Below are 11,627 nucleotides of genomic sequence, written 5' to 3' on the forward strand. Positions count from 1 at the left end.
GCTCCAGCAGGTCGCAGAGAATGGGGGTGAGAGAAGACTCCAAACCTCCCTCCACCCGCTCATTGTAGTGTTGATGCATGTGTGTTTTAAGGTGCATTTAAAACCCAGGAGGGCTTGGAGCTACCTGCCAGAGAGCAGCAGGTAAGCGCATGGTCCCTCCTGCTAGCCCTCAATGTCTACGTGTATTTAAAATTGAGAGGTGGGCAACGATGCCAGGGGTGGGGTGTACACCCTGATGGTACTTTGGACTCCGTGTATCGTGCCCACCCCCAAGATCCTATATGTATGTGTAATGAGAGTGTGAGTAATGTGAATGTCTAAGTTGTGGGATAAAATTGAGGCAGAGGCAGCCAGAAGGGGACAGAGGGGGGGGGGGGGTAGCCTCCTCTGCACCCTGGTGACATACCCCTACTCCAAGGCCCTGCATGTGTGGGTGGTTGTGGTGGAGCGGGAAGAGGGAGGCAGCTGGAGATGGGGAGGGAAGGAAGGGAGGGGCAAGTGACCCCTCCCTGGGGCCAGCTCCCCCGCTGACCTCAGTAGGCACCCCCACACTCCGCGACCCGCCAGGGAAAGGGGGCCCAGGCCCATCCAGACCGGGGCCCAGTGCAGCAGCGCCGCCCGGCCCCACAGAGCCCGGGACAGTCCACCCAACCCCACCACAGAGAAAACTGCACCCACCCCACCATCCACTCATCTTCCAGACTACATCAGAATCAGAATGGGGTTTATTGCCAAATGTTGAGCAGGTTTACAACATTAGGAAATTGCTGCGGTGCTTCAGTGCAAACATGCTGTCATAAATAGCACTTAAATAGACATGGAAAAAAATAAAAGTAGGGATAAGAATTAAAAGTGCTACGTGGAAAGATATGTGCATGAGATATACATGAGATATATACATGAGAATAAGAATTAAGAGTGCTACGTTGAAAGATATATACATGAGTGCAGGTGGTGATCAGTGCCAAACATAGAATGATGCAGTGACACAGCGTAGGGTCATGTGTTAGTGTCGGGTACAGTCATATGGTTATTGTTCATGTGTCCAACAGCAGAGGGGAAGAAACTGTTCTTATGGCGAGAGGTTCTGGTGCGAATGGACCGGAGCCTCCTGCCTGAGGGGAGCAGGTCAAACAGACTGTGTCCAGGGTGAGAAGGGTCAGCTGAGATCCGAGCTGCACGCCCCAGTGTCCTGGAGGTGTACAGGTCCTGCAAAGATGGGAGTCTGCAGCCAATCACCTTCTCAGCAGAGCGCACAACACGCTGCAGTCTCTGTTTGTCCCTGATAGTGGCTCCAGCGTACCACACGGTGATGGAGGAGGTGAGGATGGACTCGATGATTGCAGTGTAGAACTGCATCATCGTCCGTGTTGGCAGGTTGAATTTCTTCAGCTGCCTCAGGAAGTACATCCTCTGCTGGGTTTTCTTGATGACGGAGGTGATGGTGGGCTCCCACTTCAGGTCCTGGGTGATGGTGGTACCCAGGAAGCGGAATGAGTCCACAGAGGTGATGGGGGTGTCAGTCAGGATGATGGGGGGGAGTGGGGCTGTGTGCTTCCTGAAGTCCACAATAATCTCCACTGTCTTCTGGGCATTCAGCACCAGGTTGTTGTGGCTGCACCAGGACACCAGACGTTCAACCTCCCTCCTGTAGGCAGACTCGTCCCCGTCCGAGATGAGTCCAATAACGGTGGTGTCATCTGCAAACTTGATTAGCTTGACAGACTGGTGGGTGGAGGTGCAGCAGTTGGTGTACAGGGAGAAGAGCAGAGGAGAAAGAACACAGCCCTGAGGGGAGCCGGTGCTGATGGTCCGGGAGTCCGAGACATTCTTTCCCAGCCTCACATGCTGCTTCCTGTCCGTCAGGAAGTCAGTGATCCACCGGCAGATGGGATCAGGCACATTCATCTGGGAAAGCTTGTCTCGGAGATGGTCTGGTCATAAGACAATAAACACCCAGGCTGAGATCTTCCTCCACCTCTCCTGTATCTCCCCCTCCTGCAGAGGGAGCTCCTGAGGAGAGGAAAGCTCCTGCAAGATGTGACAATCTCCCCCACCAGTTGAAGAGCCCCCCAGGTGGCTCGATGCACCGGCGGCACCCTGCTCCAGGGCTGGGCCCCCATGCACCCACCCGCCCACAACCCCGGCAACACACCAACCGGGACCCAAGCCCCCGAGGCCCGGTCCGGGTCCCAGCCCAGAGACGGAGCGCCCCCAGAACCTCGCGCCCATCCCGGACCCACCCAGGGGCAGCCAGGCTGCCAGGTCAGTAACCCACGTCCGTCAGCACAGACCCTCCCCTAGCCCCGCTGCACGCAGCCGCGAGGAAACAGTCACCTGAGAGCCAACAGAGCCCCTAACCGGACATGACCACTACCCCCAAGGTTGAGCCCCCCAAGGAAGATGCCTCCGGGGAACCCCCCGACGCCCTAAGCCTGTCCCTACCCCCACACCAATCACAACAGTGAAGGCGGGACCAAACTATGACCCCCCACCCCCACTAGGTGATGGAGCTGATCAAAGGAGCCCAGAGCAATTCTACATCTCTTCTTGTACATTGCCATAAAGTGTGTCACAGCTGGTTTGTCTCCAGGCAACATGGAAATGTGATCACAAAGTGAGCTGCAGACACCTTCGTGTCTTGTTTGCGTTATGCAATAGCAGTTCAAGTCAAATTAGGTTTTTGTGTCAGACTTTTCTCCTAATGTATCCTGACATGATTGGATAATAAAAGTCACAATGAAGCGAGAGGAGAGATGTCAGCTTCAAAAAGCTGTCCTGAATTAAAGTGGCTGCATCTGTTTTCTCTGTCAGCTTGGCTAAGAAGGTGTTGAGCTGAAAGTCTAATCCTAATCTAATTAAATCTAATAGGGCCTGATGTAATCCATTTATGTGCGCTGATTGGATTTCTTAGGATGGTGATTGGAGACCTTTGAGTTGTATGCACTAGTGGTTTGTATTTATGAAACACAAGTAGCAGTTTGATGGTTATTATTTAGATTGCTCTTATGACTGAGGAACTCTTATTTCTACATCAAAGAAAGCCTTCCTTCAGAACAGATTTCAGCGTGACATGAATTTGAAATGAGAGACACACACTGGAACCAAAGCTTGCCAAACGGCCGACAGCGGGACAATAGGGAAATATTTAACTTCCCGTGCTGCTCTGGAACGTCACCATGGATGCACACAAATGTTCGTTTAAGGTAGCGGGGTATAAATATGCACACACACAGAAAGACTGCACGCAAACATGAATGTGGAAAAATACATACATGGACTCACACGTACACAAATGCAGCCAATTGCCAAGACCAATCAGCTGGTGTGACACCATATGTTGCAGTGTTGGCAGCAAATATTCATTTGAAGGACTACAAACCAGTTAGAAGCTATAAACGCAGTCAGGAAATTTCTGCACTAAGGAAAGACACATGCAGTCACTGAAATCTGAGTTCGGTGCTCGAATGTAGGGTGGAGGGAATGAATGCACACACTGCACTTGTGCTCTTGTCTGTTCAAAAATGTACGACAAAAAATTTAAAAAGAAATCTTATGACAGTATTTTAATTTCATATATAATATTAAGCTAAAAAACTGGCACCAGACTTTAAATCTGGCTAGTCCTGAGCTGAGCTGGTGGAGCTGAAGGCTCGCCTCAGGAGCACATAGATCATGGGTCATGTAATGTAAATCTATACAGTGGGAATTTATGTTAAGCTGAAGACTGTGTGACTTTCAGCTCCCAGAATATCACCAGGGCCCCAAAGACCACCTGCAAGTTAAGTCAGGCTCCGCTAAGCTTGATGTTGTGTGTAGTAGAGGAGGATGGATCGATCCACCCGCCTCTATCGATATTACTCCAAGTTCAGTATGTACCCCACTATATCTGTTATTATGTTTTTTTTGTTTGTTTTTTTTTGGGGGGGGGGCATGCATGCATTTCATTAATGGGCTACAGCACATTTAAGGTTGACCCAAAGTACTTTAGAGCGAGACACATTTAGATCCAGGTCTCCAAAAAAAACCCAGTTTCAAAATACATGAAGTGTGTTTTGGTGTTTTAGCTGATTATTATGGAAAGAAAAAAAAACAGTAGTCATTAAAATGTGAAGAAGTGGAGTCATGCTGGTGAAAGATGATCCTGGGGATCGAAACATCCCTGCTTATAACCAGTACTTGTGACAACAGCATGTGTTTGCTTTGTTTTTAAAATGGAGGTTTGTACGTGCAGAGATGCTGGTTTATTATCTTCTCATTCCCTGTTCTCTTTTCTGAGGAAAGACTCCACTTTATCGGCAGATGGTATCACTTAATATCGTTTTAGCTGTCCAGTTGATATTGGTCCACTTATGGTCACTAAACAATGAGGCTCTCCTGCCTTCTGGTGTAGTCTACATTATCTTGCTGGAAGCAGGGAAATAAACTATCCGGTTTGTTTCTCTGTCATAGCACCATCAGGGGCCCTGTTGTGTTTGGGCCACACAGTGTGCCCAAACACAGTCCTCAGAGGCAACAAAGTTTATTGTTATGGACCATCTGATAGTATGAGGATCGGCTGGCAATTGCAGTGGTTCATAGTTTGCTTTTTCACAACTCGAAGAGGTACCAGGTACTTGAAGATCAAGTAACATATACCCCCTTTTTCACAGATGGAGTGCCAGTATTGGTGTGTTGCCAGTTATGCTTCAGTCTTTTTAAGAACCAGCCACTAGGTGCTAGGTACTGAAAGATGGGGTAATTTCAGTGTGAAGTAATTCATGGCAGACAGAATCTTCCGGCTATGTCTGTGCGTCATTGGTGCACTGACATAACCGGAGGTGATTACCCCTCCCATAGCAACCAGCCGAGTGGTTTCAACATTAGGGCCAGCAGTCTTGTGGTTCGGTGCTGGTGCCAGCTTTTCAAGGAGCTAAAAAGACCAAACAAACAACCAAAGAAACAAACAGAAATGTGTGTGCCTGTCATCTTAAAGATACCCTGCAGTATTTACAGGGGGCCTGCTTCTGAAACCAGATGTAACATCTTCTTGACAGTCACAAAATTATGTTGGAGCAAAATAAAGAACTCCTTATTCACAAACCAAAGATGCCACGGTTATGTTTGGTTGTTTGTTAGTTTATTCTCATACATAAATAACACTTTCCATGAACCAGTTCCTCTGAGTCACAGGGCTCTTAAAAAAACAAAATACTAAAGTCATTCAGTGATGTTCAAAGGTCTTGAGCCATTCTTCATTTATTCAAATTTTGCCAGAGCCAGACTTTGTTGTAATTTTTTACACTGGTCCAGACTTTCTGAACGTCTTTTAAAGTCTTTGTTTTTGGTGATTGGCTGGTTCTTCACTCATTTTCATTCCAGTTTTTTTTGTTTTTTTGTTTGGTATGCCCCTTAGCAGGGACCAATTCAATTCAATTCAATTCAATTATCACCAAATCACACCTCAGGTGTTTTAGAATGTAAAGACCAGTGTTGGTCAAGCTACTTGAAAATAGTAATTAATTACTAATTACTGATTACTTCTCCAAGAAAGTAATCCTATTACTTTACTGATTACTTATTTTCAAAGGTAATTAGTTACTTTATTATTTAGTTACTTTAGAAAAACATGATACACAACCCGAATATGTTATAAATCTATAGACCTTTCAGCCCAAATCTAATTTTTTCTGCATAATTCATAAAAAAAAACTATCTACAGCAGATGAACAGCATCTGGCCCTTTAGTTCCATCCATTTGCTGTTCACTGTATCCCCATCAGAAATTATTTTGGGAAAACAGTTTCATCAGGGAAACAGAGAAAAGGCAAGAACCTTACAGAGAGATGAATCTAAATTTGAAATTCTTTGGTTCAAATCATGATCAGTGTGTATGTAGAACACTGGGATTTGTGATTGTGTCATAATTGATGGAACTATGAACACAGAAAAGATGTTGATTCACCATGCAATACCATATGGAAAGTGTTTGATTGGTAATTGCTTCATTTTTCAGCAATACAATGATTCCAAAGATGCTGCATGTGCATTAAAAGCATACACAGATAGGAAAAACAAAGTGGAACGCTATCAGCCATGGACGGGCCTCCCCAGAGCACGGACTGCAACGTTACTGAAGCAGTGTGAGATCATCTTCACAGAAAAGTACTGCATATGTATACAGAATAGAGGCCAAGTTGTCTTAGAAAATATAACCATGTAAATTTAGTCTGTGTAAGTTTTTCAGCATTTTAACCTATTTAGTTAACCAACCACTGAGTGTGTTGCCATGATACTGCATTGTATCTCTTGCCTTCCCTTTATTTCCTCAGTTCAGGGAGGACACTCGTGTCGAGTGACTCTCAGATGCCTCCACCCGAGGTCTGAAGGACAGGCAAACATTATGTAATGTCACTGTACAAACAGCACTCTACTGTAAAAGAGCATTTACCTGCATCACACATACACAGATATGTACGGATTACACAGATTCAGTCAGGCATCTATCCACATGTTCCTTTAAAAACAGTAAATAGGTGAAATGTCACCTAAAACCCTCAAATCTTGCTATACTTAGTTTCAGTAAATTTCCCCTGTAGTGCTCATCACATGAGCCCAAACTTTATATGACTGTGTCCCATTTCTGGCTCTCTCCCCTTATGACTACCCACCATTAAAAAAATACATTAAAAAAAGAAAAAATTTGATAGTCTTATGTTTCAGCTAAAGATATTTTGCAGGTTATAGATATTTAAGAGGATCAGTTCACCTTTGCACGTAGGCCTGCAGCACAGCCTTTGTGGATCAGACCAGATTTAAAGAATCGTGGGTGTTTGTACACGTGTGACACAAACAGACAGACAGACACACAGACAGCCCGTCTGTCTGTTCTCACAGTCCTGCTTTTTCTTTTTTTGGCAGGAGATGTTGGGTCGGTATCAGCTCAGGCAGCAAAACAAGCTCACCATCTATAAACTCTCTGTGATCATAAGATACACTTGGCACATCTCTCTGTGTAACACACACTCTCAGGACATTGTGTATCTGTGCATGCATACTCAGAATATTCTGCATAGCCAGGCTGTGCTAATGTGCAGTTGCATGTCTGTTTGTACATTACATGAGAGAGCCTGCGTGCAGGCATATGCATATCAGAATCAGAATCAGAATCAGAATACTTTATTGATCCCTGGGGGAAATTATTTTTTGTTACAGTGCTCCATTTTAAACCAACATTAAGACAAGACAGACAATACGCTAACTAAGAATAGTACAATATATACATATATATACATACATACATACATAAGTCACTTATAAATAAATAGTTGGAAAAGAAACATGTGTAGCTGTAGCAGCAAACAGTGTGTTAAGTGGATGCGTTGTACAGGGAGATGGCCACAGGCAGGAATGATTTCCTGTGTCGTTCAGTGGTGCCTGCATATGCCTGCATACTGGGGTTTCACTGTGTTAGTGCCCGTTTGTGCCTCATTTGCAAGCACTATCATTGCATCTGAGAGATACAGGGTGTTTGTGTGTGCAGGTAATTGCAAACCCGTACCTTAGCCTGTCAGCTATTAGGAAATGTCTGAGACACAGCCCAGGGTGGGCCTCTGGAGCAAGAATAAACTGCTTCTGTCCAACAACATGCGTACATCACTGTGTGTGCATCTGCTAGCCTAACCAAAGTAGTGCATCGTTTCTGTTTGTGGGTGAGTGATCACACAGGACACATGTGACTGCCTTTTTTTCAGTTGTGTTATAAAAGTTTAGATCTTGTAACAGGGGTAATACGCAGACACACCTAGACAAAGTTTTCACAAGGAAGTGAAAGCAGATATTCACATGTAGAGAAAGGAAGTGCACAGGATGTAAAACATTTAAATTATGTCTCCTACCACTGACTCTTTTCTCAGTTTCACAATTCAAAGAATTATATATGACACCAAAACCTTAAAAAAGGCCAAAGGTCAGCATTCGTAAACAGAAGCACAGAGAGGAAGAGGTGGAGATAATAAAACAGTGTTTAATATGGAATTAGCTATAGCTATATATATATATATATATATATATATATATATATATATATATATATATATATACTATTCACAATGATCCGCTGTCCAAATCTGTCACATCAGTCCTGACGAAATCTAATTTCAACATTAGAACATCACCACTAAAATTCAGTTTTAAGTTAAATCAGTCTTCAAAGCAAATGTGCTTTACCACATTATTTTCTCAAAGATAAATCAGCGCAGTGTGATATGAGTTGATTTGTGTGGTTTTCCCCACCCAAAACCTTCCAATTGAATTTAAATCATTTCATAAACAGACGCAACAAGAAATTAGATGATTGTGGTGCATTAAACGCAGCTCTACTAAAAGTCTGAGCTATACGAATCAACACCGATTATTAATTTAATAATTTTGGTACATAAACTAAGTGTTAGGTATGGCTCAGCTGAATAAAAATTGTGTGTTTAGTCATAACTGTTATTAAGTGAATATTAAATACAGCTGGAGACAGTATGAAAATAGTCATTTCTACACCACCTGCCATATCAATGCAATTTATATATATAGTAGAAGCAATAAAAGTTTGATTACCAGGCGATTAAATCAGATGTTATTTCTGCTGAGATGTTTGACTACCTGCTAACCCCACAGCTAACCCAGATGATGCAGACAGCATGCAGCTCTAATATAGTCCAGTCTGAACAATCTTTATAAATCAAGAAGCATTTGAAGCAAGAAGCTGTCTTATTATAACACTCTTTTAAGAAAAGTAATCACCTTACCCTAACTCACTCTAAACATTCAGAATGAGCAGTGTGAAAGGAAGATAGCCTCAAAGATATTTACCATCAGCTGACAGTGACCAGTTTTGGGGGTATTTGCAAAATTTTCTTTAATAAAAGCAACAGTACAATACTATGACAATGCTCCACTACAATTTAAAATCCTGAACACAATTCATTAAAATGTGTGAGCATTATTTGGCTTTTTTATAAAGTAAAATATCAAAATTAAAAGTAACTATTCTACAGTAACTATTTTAATAGTGCACATGCATAACTGTGCTGCATTTTCAAGAGCAGGCGTGAGCCATGTCATGAAGACATTATGCTGAGAAAGAGCTCTAAAGAGGTGGAGAGCGTTGCTGGAGAAGTACAGAGAAGGTCAGGAGGAATGCACTGAGTCTTTGTGCCTTTAGAAAAAGTATATCATAGAGTGGCAAAAGAGGAACTGTGGTACTGCATGAGAAAGTCAGAAGTGGCAGAGAAGTATATGAGGGTGGTGCAGGACGGCAGTGAGACAATGTCGGGAGGCAGTGAGGGTAGAATCAAATCAGGGATTGGCTTCTTGTTTGCTAAAGATGTTTGATAGATATAAAGATGAAATCAGGTATCGGTCTCTATAACTATGATGTTTGCAGATGGCATTCTGATCTGTAGTGAGATCAGGGAGCAAGTGGAAGAGACCCTGAATAGGTGGAGTTATGACCTGGAGAGAAGACGAGTGAAGGTCAGTACAAGCGAGACAGAATAATGTGTGTCAATGAAAGACAGAGGTGTAGCAGTGGCGATACAAGGAGCAAGGCCAACCATCCAACCCAATGGTGCACAAGAGATGCGAAGAAGACAGTGGAGATGGGTGGAGTGTGTGAAGACTAGTGTCATGGGTGATATGTAACAGAAGGATAGCAGCAAGAATAAAAGGCAAGGTTCCCAAGATAGTAGTGGGAACTGCTATGAAGTTTGAAAACAGTGACACTGAGAAAAAGACAGGAGGCAGAGCTGATGTTAAAGATGGCAGAATTTAGCTCTGGACAAGATCAGAAGTGAGTACATCAGAGGGAGACAAATTTAGGGAGGAAAGGCTGAGATGGTTTGGACATATGCACGGGGGGGTTGTGGACAAGGGATGATGAATAGCAGGCAGAAGGAAAAGAAAGTGTTGCATTTTGCTGCTGTAGAACTCTTTTGAAATAATATATTAGATTTGTTCTCTTATGTGCTGATCTGGAAGTGCTCGATAGAGCTTTCACATCAAACCCACCATGGTAAGAGTTGATAGTCGTCCCTCATCTCTTTTCTGTGAAAGAAGGTGAGCGCTAAGCATTATTAAAAGTTACTTCACACAACACAATAACAACAATTACCTGTTGAGATAATAAAAGTTTAAGCGGAAGTTGGCTAAAAATAAGCAAAGGAATAGTTGACCTGGTTTTGCTAGCTGTTAGCATAGTTAGCTAACAGACATGCTTGTATTTATGCAGCTGGAGTTTGTAACTCCAGTCTCCTGCAGCAGGGTTTTATGTGAGCAGGCGCAATCTGTCAAGAGCTGCTCCTAGCATCTTGGAAATAAAACTTCAATGGTCTTTATCTGAATAATTATATTGGCTCGACCAATGCTACAAATACACAAATGACAGGTAGGAACAAAAGAAATTTCATTTTCCCTCTTAGACGTCAGTGTTCCATCAAAATTATTTTAAGTTTTTATTTTAAAAATAAAAATCATTTGAAACTGTTGCTTTACAGATTAACCTTATTTTATGAAATAGAAAGTACTTATATGTTGGTACCATACTGTATATACTATATGCTGTATATAAACAACTAACATGCTGTTTATTCCTCAAAGTAAAGTTAATGAATTGATGACTGGAATTTGGATTTTTTCCAGCAGTGGAAACTTGTCTGGTAGCCAAAATAAGTCTGTTGATGTTTCATTTGTGATGTCATGTACACAGTGCTTGAGACTTGGGTCTGGACTTGGAGGAGCTTGAAGATATAGTCCTCCATACTGGATGTTATACTGGTTGTAAGTAAACATGTACTCCCTGACTGCTTGGCAGTGGCTTGTGGAGGTTGCTAGCTGTCATTGGGTTAAATTTGTTGCACTGTCATGCCTCCAAAATGCCAGAAAAGCATTTTGGGGTTAGTGAGGCAAGCGTGGTGGCCTGTTAGTGACCAAAGAAAGCACAAGGAGGTTTTAGCTAAAGCACCATCTAGAGCAGCAACGTACACCAACCACTTGCCAACCAGTCTGGGAATGCACATTTTCCCCTTGCAACTGGTGACTGTATCACATCCAAGATGGTCGACAACTCTTGAAAAATATGCATATGCTGTCATGAGAGAAACCTCTGTTGGATATCGAGACTCCGACTTGCCTCGTTTTGTGAAATGCAGTTCTAGATAGATGGTGATGACAAAAAGCTTGGTGTAATACTTCACACTGGGACTTAACAAACAGATGGCTACACTCATGTTTTACGTGCCGACTGTGGTGGCTGTGTGCAAAAACATACATAAACATAAGGCACTCCTACCCACACATATAGAGCTCAGTTGCATAGTATCTAAGGTAATCATGACACCAACAGTATCGTTAACATTTTGGACACGCACCAAAAAAAGGATGCCTCCACACGCTAATCTTCCAATACCTAAATTGGAAATGGGTCAAACTTCACAAACACACTTGGACACATCCACAGTTTGTTTTCATGTGTGAGGGTAAAGAAGTGTGTATGAGTGCTTTGAGGCAGCAAAGCTGATTGTATTTCCTCTCCAGCAGCTGATACTGTAGCTGCTGTGACCAGCTGCAGCTGTCACTATGTGTCACATGCACCCACA

This window comes from Aulonocara sp. 'chitande type north' Nkhata Bay, linkage group LG10 (assembly GCF_057382095.1).
Source record: "Aulonocara sp. 'chitande type north' Nkhata Bay isolate Kocher_YH1m ecotype deep benthic linkage group LG10, A_spYH_male_GT1.1, whole genome shotgun sequence".
NCBI classification, from domain to species: Eukaryota; Metazoa; Chordata; class Actinopteri; order Cichliformes; family Cichlidae; genus Aulonocara; species Aulonocara sp. 'chitande type north' Nkhata Bay.